The sequence below is a fragment of the Oratosquilla oratoria genome, chromosome 10 (assembly GCF_046742065.1).
Source record: "Oratosquilla oratoria isolate Oo_2021 chromosome 10, ASM4674206v1, whole genome shotgun sequence".
Classification (NCBI taxonomy): domain Eukaryota; kingdom Metazoa; phylum Arthropoda; class Malacostraca; order Stomatopoda; family Squillidae; genus Oratosquilla; species Oratosquilla oratoria.
The window spans coordinates 23696975-23704474 of record NC_134786.1 but is presented as its reverse complement, the minus strand read 5'-3'; the positions used below and the strand labels follow the sequence as shown (position 1 = coordinate 23704474).

The window sequence follows — 7500 nt, the reverse complement described above, 5'->3', positions numbered from 1 at the left end:
TCTACCCTCTTCCCTTCCCTCTCTTCACCTCCACTTTCACTTCCACCTTCCCCTCTTCCCTCTTCCCTTCCCTCTCTTCACCTCCACTTTCACTTCCACCTTCCCCTCTTCCCTCTCTTCATCTCCACTCTCACTTCCACCTTCCCCCTTCTCCCCTCCCCTTCCCACTCTCCCCCTCTACTCCTCCTCCCCCTGTACTCCTCCTCCCCCTCCCAAAGCCTTTTATCCTCTTCTTTAAGTCGCGTACCTTCATATCCTCCCTCCCTCTCTCCTTCCTCTCTTCCCCTTCCCCTTCCCCTTCCCCTTCCCCCTCTTCATCCCCGCCCTTCCTTGATTCCTGCCTTCCTTCTTTCTCGAGTCGGGTCATTTTTCTTCTTCCCCTTCTCGAGCTCCAAGTCTTTTGAAACCGTCTCTCTCTCCTTCCCCCCTACACGCACACTTCACCCCACTCCTCGCCCCTCCTTCTCCTCTCCCCTTCCTCCCTCTCTCCTTCCTTCCTCTCTCCTTCTCCCCTCTCTTCTTCCCCCTCTCTCCTTCCCCCTCTGTCCTTCCCCCTCTCTCCTTCCCCCTCTCTCTATCACTTTCCTTCTCTCTTTCTCACTCTTTCTCTCTCTCCTGTTTTCTTCTTGCATTGTATTGACATTTCATTAACATCAAGTCGTTTTTTCCCAAAGACTGGATTACATTTCTTCACACAGATTAATTGATTAAAATCGGTTGGGAGCATGTAGTTAAACTTTAATTGAATTTATGTAACTTAGAACTCTGTAGTTAATTTTTTTCGCTAAACATATTTTTGAACTAGCGCGTTTATGGTTAACTCCTTTTTCACTAAACTAATTTGATTTTGAACTCAGAACGCGTTTGATGCTAACTCCTTTTTTCACTAAACATATTTTTGAACTAGCGCGTTTGTGGTTAACTCCTTTTTCACTAAACTAGTTTGATTTTGGACTCTGAACGCGTTTGTTGCTAACTCCTTTTTTCACTAAACTAGTTTAACTTTGAACTCCGAGCGCGTTTGTAGTTCTTGCAACCTTGATTTGTTATCTCAGCGAGTTAGGTTCGTTACACAAACAAGTTTCCTTTTCGCTTGTTTTCGCTTCGGATTGTTGACACGTTATTCACTCCGTGGCCCGGGAGATGAATGAACGTGATGACGTCACGCCTTTTATGAATGGGCAGAGTACCTCGACGCTTTGATAAAGTAAACACAGACGGACCCGCTCAAGAAGTCTTTCTCGTTCTATCGGAAAGTTCGATAAGTTATCGTGGTTGTTGGAGCCCCCCCGCTCAGAGAGGAAGAATGGGGCTATTGTGTGTACCCCCTGCCACGGGCGTAGCCCGTGGGCTTGCGGCCAAGAGTAATTTCCCAAGGATGTAATGAGAAATGGAACGGGACGGGGGCACCGTTTTGTACCCAAAATAGTAGTACCGCGAGAGGGCTCTGTCTCCGACGCGCGAGCTCGCGGGGTTCATTCACGGATCGGCCTCAGGGCTGCCAACCCTCCCGGACGAGAGACGCACCCCTCGCAAGAGGAATTTGCGTCCACGACTCGTCTTTTCTGCGCCGTGGACGTGAACAAGAGGCTTGTTGTCGTTTTATGATGCAGATGCACACATGATACGAAGACGCCATGCCTGGACATTCCTAATTAATGCAAAGGCGAAATGACTCAGGCTCGGCCCACACTGAGTAGGTCCATTCACAAAAACCCGTGGCCGTCGAGGGGAGGTACGCTCGAGAACGGCGCCTGGAGATCTCTCTGAAGGAAATTCATCACCAATGCATTGACTGTAATCGGGACGACGACGACGAAGACATAGACGAAGACAACGATAATGTAGACTCTGTACTTGGTTGGTGGGTGGGGAGAGAGTGTACAAACTTAAATTATAGAAAAAAAAATAAGGTAATCAAGATGGAAAATAAATAAATCTGATAAATAGGACGACATTAAGGACTGATGGAGGGAGGTGGATGGAATAGATATTTGGCGCTAACAAGAATGAAAACTTTAAGGTACACCATCGCGCCAAAGAAATTAGTGAAAAGTGATATTTCATTCTGGTTAATGTCAATACTTTTTATATTCATATAAGTTATTGACTGGGAGTGATACAGGGTGTCATAAACAAATAAATGAATAGGTAAATAAATATAAAACAGATTAATGAAAATAGAAAATGGTGCCTTGATGGACCAAAACTTTTGCAAGTTTTTTAATTCTATCGACATGAATAAAATCCCCTGGTACCAGAATAAAATTGTCAAAGTTCGTCACAGGGAGGTACAGGATCTTAGAAAATGGAAAGAGAATGAACAGGAAATGGGACAAAGAAGAGCAGGAAATGGAAAGAGGAATAAAAGAATGGAAGTTGTAAAAAAAAAAAAAAAAAGAAGAGTGGAAGGAAAAAGGAGGTAGTGACAGTAGGAGGCACGAGGAGGAGGAGAAGGAGGGCGGTGGCTGCGTACGTCAGGAGGCAGTGGGAGGGCGGGGCGCGTGGGCGTGCAAGGGCGGGGTGGCATATATGGCCAGAGGTTGGCGAGTTTTGTGTTGCTATTGTGTGACTGTAGCATCGCAACTGTTCTTGTGACGGGTGCACTTGCCATATTACTACACACACAGTGTGTGCATATATACTGTAATATATATATATATATATATATATATATATATATATATACTGTGTGTGCATGTGTATATATTCATATACACACACATTGTGCAGGTATGTGTGTATATATATCATTAGGCTGGTAGTCTGTCCCACATTGGGCAGCCAGTAAGGCTGGTTGAAGGCAAACTCTGATGGAAAGTTGGTTTATTCAACAGTGAATGTTGGGCGCCAGTGGGGGGGTGGGGACGAGAAGGCGAGGGAGATGACTGTGTTTCTTCGGGCGATCTGCTTGCGAGGGGCCATAAGGAGTAGGGAGGAGGCGAGAAATCAGGAGCCACGAGGCAGGCTCACGTATGCTGCTCCGAAGCGATCTAAATCTTCGGGCGTTGGTCCATCCTTTATATACACGGCAGGTGCTCCTAATTGGCGTGAGGTTACTTGTGCTACGTGGGAAATCAGAGGCAAAACTTTCTGACGCCGGTGACTCACGAAGACAGGGGGTAGACATTCCTCAATGAATCCAATGTTATGTCACGTTGCTGGCCGAGGTAGCCATTGCTGAGGCTGGTGAGCTACACGTGTTCATCAAGGAGGCTTTGTGATGGTCATGCGGGTATCACACGTGAGTTCCTTCAAAGGGGTTTTGTGGTGTCTCACGTGACACTCGTTAGTCATCCGGCTGGCCCCACGAACGATTCCCTATGGGGGGCCTCGGAGGTCAAAATGTCGTGGTCCGAGAAGAGGTGAGGGAGGGAGTGAGGAGAAGGGGTAAGGAGGGATGTGAGGACTACTCCTAACTCGCTCCCACGGAGGTCGAGGCTGGAAGTGAAGTGTGGAGCCTCGACAAGAAATCATCAAGGGAATTGTCCTCACGACTGGCCCGGAACTTGAAGGCGGGGGTGGAGTTGGCCCTCAGGCTGAAGGGGTAGCAGCAGGTGGCTATCAGTTTGCTACAGGGTAGCAAGCCTCGGGGCGCTCGGCTACCCTCGCGGGACTGGAGTTGTCCTGTATGTCGTGGATGACGTGAACAACACAGGGGGTCGGTGACATTCTCGGCCGTAGGCTCTGCTGCAACACTTAGCACTCCTGGGTCGTATGGCGGCTGTTTGGCCCATGGAACTCACAGCCTTGCGGGTTTCGGCCGGCATTCGCTGGTCGACTTGGAACAGCAGGAACCGGGGTCGTGGGTGACGACTCTGTACGGGGTGCTGACCGTCTAGTGACCTGTGGAAGAGGGTTAGAGGATGACAAAGAGGGTTTGTGAGATACTCGGTTTCGGCACAGCCGTTGTAGGGTAGTGTGTGGATGTGCGGTCAGGTATTGGTTCCCAACCGTTATCATAGCCTCGAGTGACGTGCAGTCGCGGTACTTAAGGTGAGCTACCATGTCAGAAGGCAGCCGGCTGTGGACGATATCTGCGACGAGGAAATCACGGAGGGGGTAAAAGGTCTTCGACACGTGGCAGGCTTCGATCCACGCGTTCATGTACTGAAGGGACCTAAGCGTGAACCGTCTCGTATCATCATGGGTTTCCGATGCGACATTGAAGAAACTACTTCGGAGTTTTGCTGGTGTCAGCTGGTACACGTCCTTCAGCAGCTCCCGGAGCTCGTGGTAATCCTGTTGGAGCTCATGGGGCAAGGATCGAACCAAGTCCCAGGCCTCTGTTGGGATAAGAGAGAGAACCCGATTTAGTGTGTCCGTTGGGCCGTAGCCTGCGCTTTGGGCGAACGGGTCGAATCTTCCCCAGAAACTGTCTAGCTGCTCGTTTTCTGGGGTGAAGGCGCGTGGTGGAGGGGTTAAGAGCCTTAGTGCTGGAGCGGAAGCAGAGGTGTATTGCCTCGACTCGAGGTCTCGATAGCGCTGAAGTTCTGTTCGCACGTAGTGATTGTAGTCTTCACTGTTTTTCTCGAATCCCATCAGCTGGGCTTCCGTGCGAACACTTCGGATTGTGATGATGGCTTCGTTTCCGTTAGAAGTACTGTCTCCTACTTGGGCCATAATTGGCGTCGGGAGTTGACAGACGAGGTTGCTAGTCGTTTAGCTTTACCGGAGTCGAGGTGCGGGACCTTGTGATCTCCGTTGAGCGTGTGGGTGGGTCAAAGTGGGGACGCGCACAGCTCTAGTTTGCAAAATGATCTAGCGTTGGTGACAATAGGCCATGAATATATCTGTGGTAGGCGAGAGTGTATGCAGTCGAATTGGCAGTCAGCGACGGCAGGGGAGCTGGCAGACGGTAGACCTGGTAGGCGAACTGGCAGTCACGGTGGCAGGCGATCTGGCAGACAAGTGGCGGCAGTCGATCTGGCAGATACTTGGCGGTAGATGCCTGTGGTGGGCGATAGTGTGGGGAATCAAATTGGAAGTCGGAAAACAACCTGGCAGTCAGCGACAGCAGTCGAACTGGTGGGAAGGTGGGCTGGCAGAAAGTTGCACGTGTTCATCAAGGAGGCTTTGTGATGGTCGTGCGGGTATCGCACGTAAGTTCCTTCAAATGGGATTTGTGGTGTCTCACGTGGCACTGGTTAGCCATCCGGCTGGCTCCACAAGCGATTGCCTCTGGGGGACTCGGAGGACAAAATATCGTGGGCAGAGAAGAGATGAGGATGGGAGTGAGGAGAAAAGGTAAGGAGAGAAGTGAGGACTACTAACATATATATATATATATATATATATATATATATATATATATACACATATATATATATACATATATATATATATACATATATATATATATATGTGTGTGTGTGTGTGTGTGTGTATGTATATACATGTGTATATGTATATATATTTATATATATACATATATATATAATATATATATATATATATATGTGTGTGTATTAGGGTGTTTCAAAAAATGAAATTTCGAATTTTGTTTCAGCTGTATGCTGCCCTCTTTCGTATCAAATAATGCAATATTCACACAAAATTTTTAGGAGGTAGCTGAATATTCAGGGGTCGCTCAAAAAGTTTGCTTTATTTTTAAAGCACAGTCATTCACAACCTTCAGCTCCCGTGCTGCTTTTTCGAAGCGACGATACAAATCATCATTTTCCTAAGAAGATGGATCTTTCGTAAGGAATTCAGGTTCTTCTGACAGAATCACAGGAAATATATTTTTTGTCTTCATCGTAAAAAATTCAGAGAGGGAAATCCGTGTCGATTTTTTTTCCATCGACCTTCTTCAATCCTTTTGGTTTTGCAGGCAGAGACATATTGTCCACCATTTTCCGCTTCTCATCAGCTGAGATACGATCGTCGAAAAGGAAAAGCCCCACAGCTTCCTCTGAAATATACCAAAGATGACATTTAAAAGCTGTGAGGGCAACTTTGGCAAGTTTTTCATTTGGGATTCTATGTTACATGAGTTTCATCATATCCATATCATTCTTGGCAGCATAGGGACCGATTGGTGACTCATTCCAAAATGGCTCATAGCACAGGGCGGCGAACAGGGAAACATCTCGAAATGCTTTCAGTTCACCTTCCGTCAGAGGAAACCGATCATGGAAGAGGAATATTTTCATACAATGTATACCTTTTCCCATCCATCTCGCATGATGGAAAGCACCTGGAGCACGAAAGGAAATTCCACCCGGTGGAGTACCTCCAAGGAAGATGTAGGCAAGAGTAGTAAGTTCCCGATAATCATCTCTTGTTGCAGTTAACCTCAGGGCAACCTCAAGACGTCGCATTGCTTCCTCACGAGGTACGGACCAATCACCCACGAAGTTTGCCAAGATTTCTTTATCATCCTCTGCTGTCTTGAAGTTTCTTTTGTCGAGGTTTCCCCACAGATCTTGAAAACGTGAAAATAGTGGGATACTTGGCCCGGAAGAAGGACCGTAGGCAGAACGGAACACATCAGCAAGGATCACTTCGTACACGTGATGCCGACAAGCCAACCAAACAAGCTCCCTTTGTAGTTGCTCTTGAATTTTGATACAGGCGTCTTGAAGCAAACCTGTGTTTGAGGCAGTTGTGTCGAACACAATAGCCTTGATTTGGTGTGACAGGCACCAATCGTTGATAGCAGAGAGACATGCATTGGCTTGATCTGTACCCGAACTAGATCCAATTTTGGGAACACCAAGGAGGAACTCAACACCATCTCCTGAGGCAAAAATTGCGATTCTCTCAGCCTTCTCCCGACCAGAGCTTGCTACAGTTATGCCAGGCAATAGCTTGACATCCCAATGCAACACGAGAGGTGTATCACGTGGAATTCTTGTCATGATGTCAGTCTTGATGCTGGTTGCTGCTTCTTCACGGTTCTTTTTCCGGTACCGGTAAATCGAACTCTGAGACAAAGTGATTTGTTCGATGTCAGTGCCAATAGACTTTGCCTGAGCCCCCAGTTGGTGCATTGCCTTCCTGTGAGACACGCCAGTACGATCCAGAGCCGCCGTAACTTCAGGTTTCAAGAAGATATTCTTGGGAATCGATGGACCTGCAGATATAGCATCCGACTTCTTTCTTTTGGGGTGGCTGTGAATTTGAAAGGAGTCATCTGCAGAGGACTCTGAAGACGAACTGGAATCAGCTAGTGTCGATGAACTGACGACTTCGACTGTTAGTCGTTTTTCCGCCTCAGATTTCTTCTTGCGTTTGTCTTCTACTTCAGCCCTTTTCTTTTTCTTCTCAAGAGACTTTAAATGATCCATGTCAATTCCAGCCATGCTCGACTGGGAACGATCCTCTCGTTGGCTCAACAAGAAGGCTTTATCTTCTTCATTTTTCATCATAATCAGCGCATCTTTGTGAGCAACGTCAAAGATTTCATCTAAGTCATCACAAAACATTTGTTCCTTCATGCGCCGATTCTCCGAATCCCGCAGACGATTCTTCTTGAGATCTTCGTATTTCGTAACC

The 7500-nt window shown here is 47.4% G+C and overlaps 1 protein-coding gene and 1 pseudogene across 1 annotated transcript in view; one reads left to right on the top strand and one right to left on the bottom strand.

The window, feature by feature from the left end:
- Positions 1-7500, top strand: part of pnt (ETS transcription factor pointed) — a 729717-nt gene that overhangs the window by 46802 nt on the left and 675415 nt on the right. The gene's annotated exons all lie outside the window — the stretch shown is intronic.
- Positions 6797-7500, bottom strand: part of LOC143029036 (uncharacterized) — a 3179-nt pseudogene continuing 2475 nt past the window's right edge.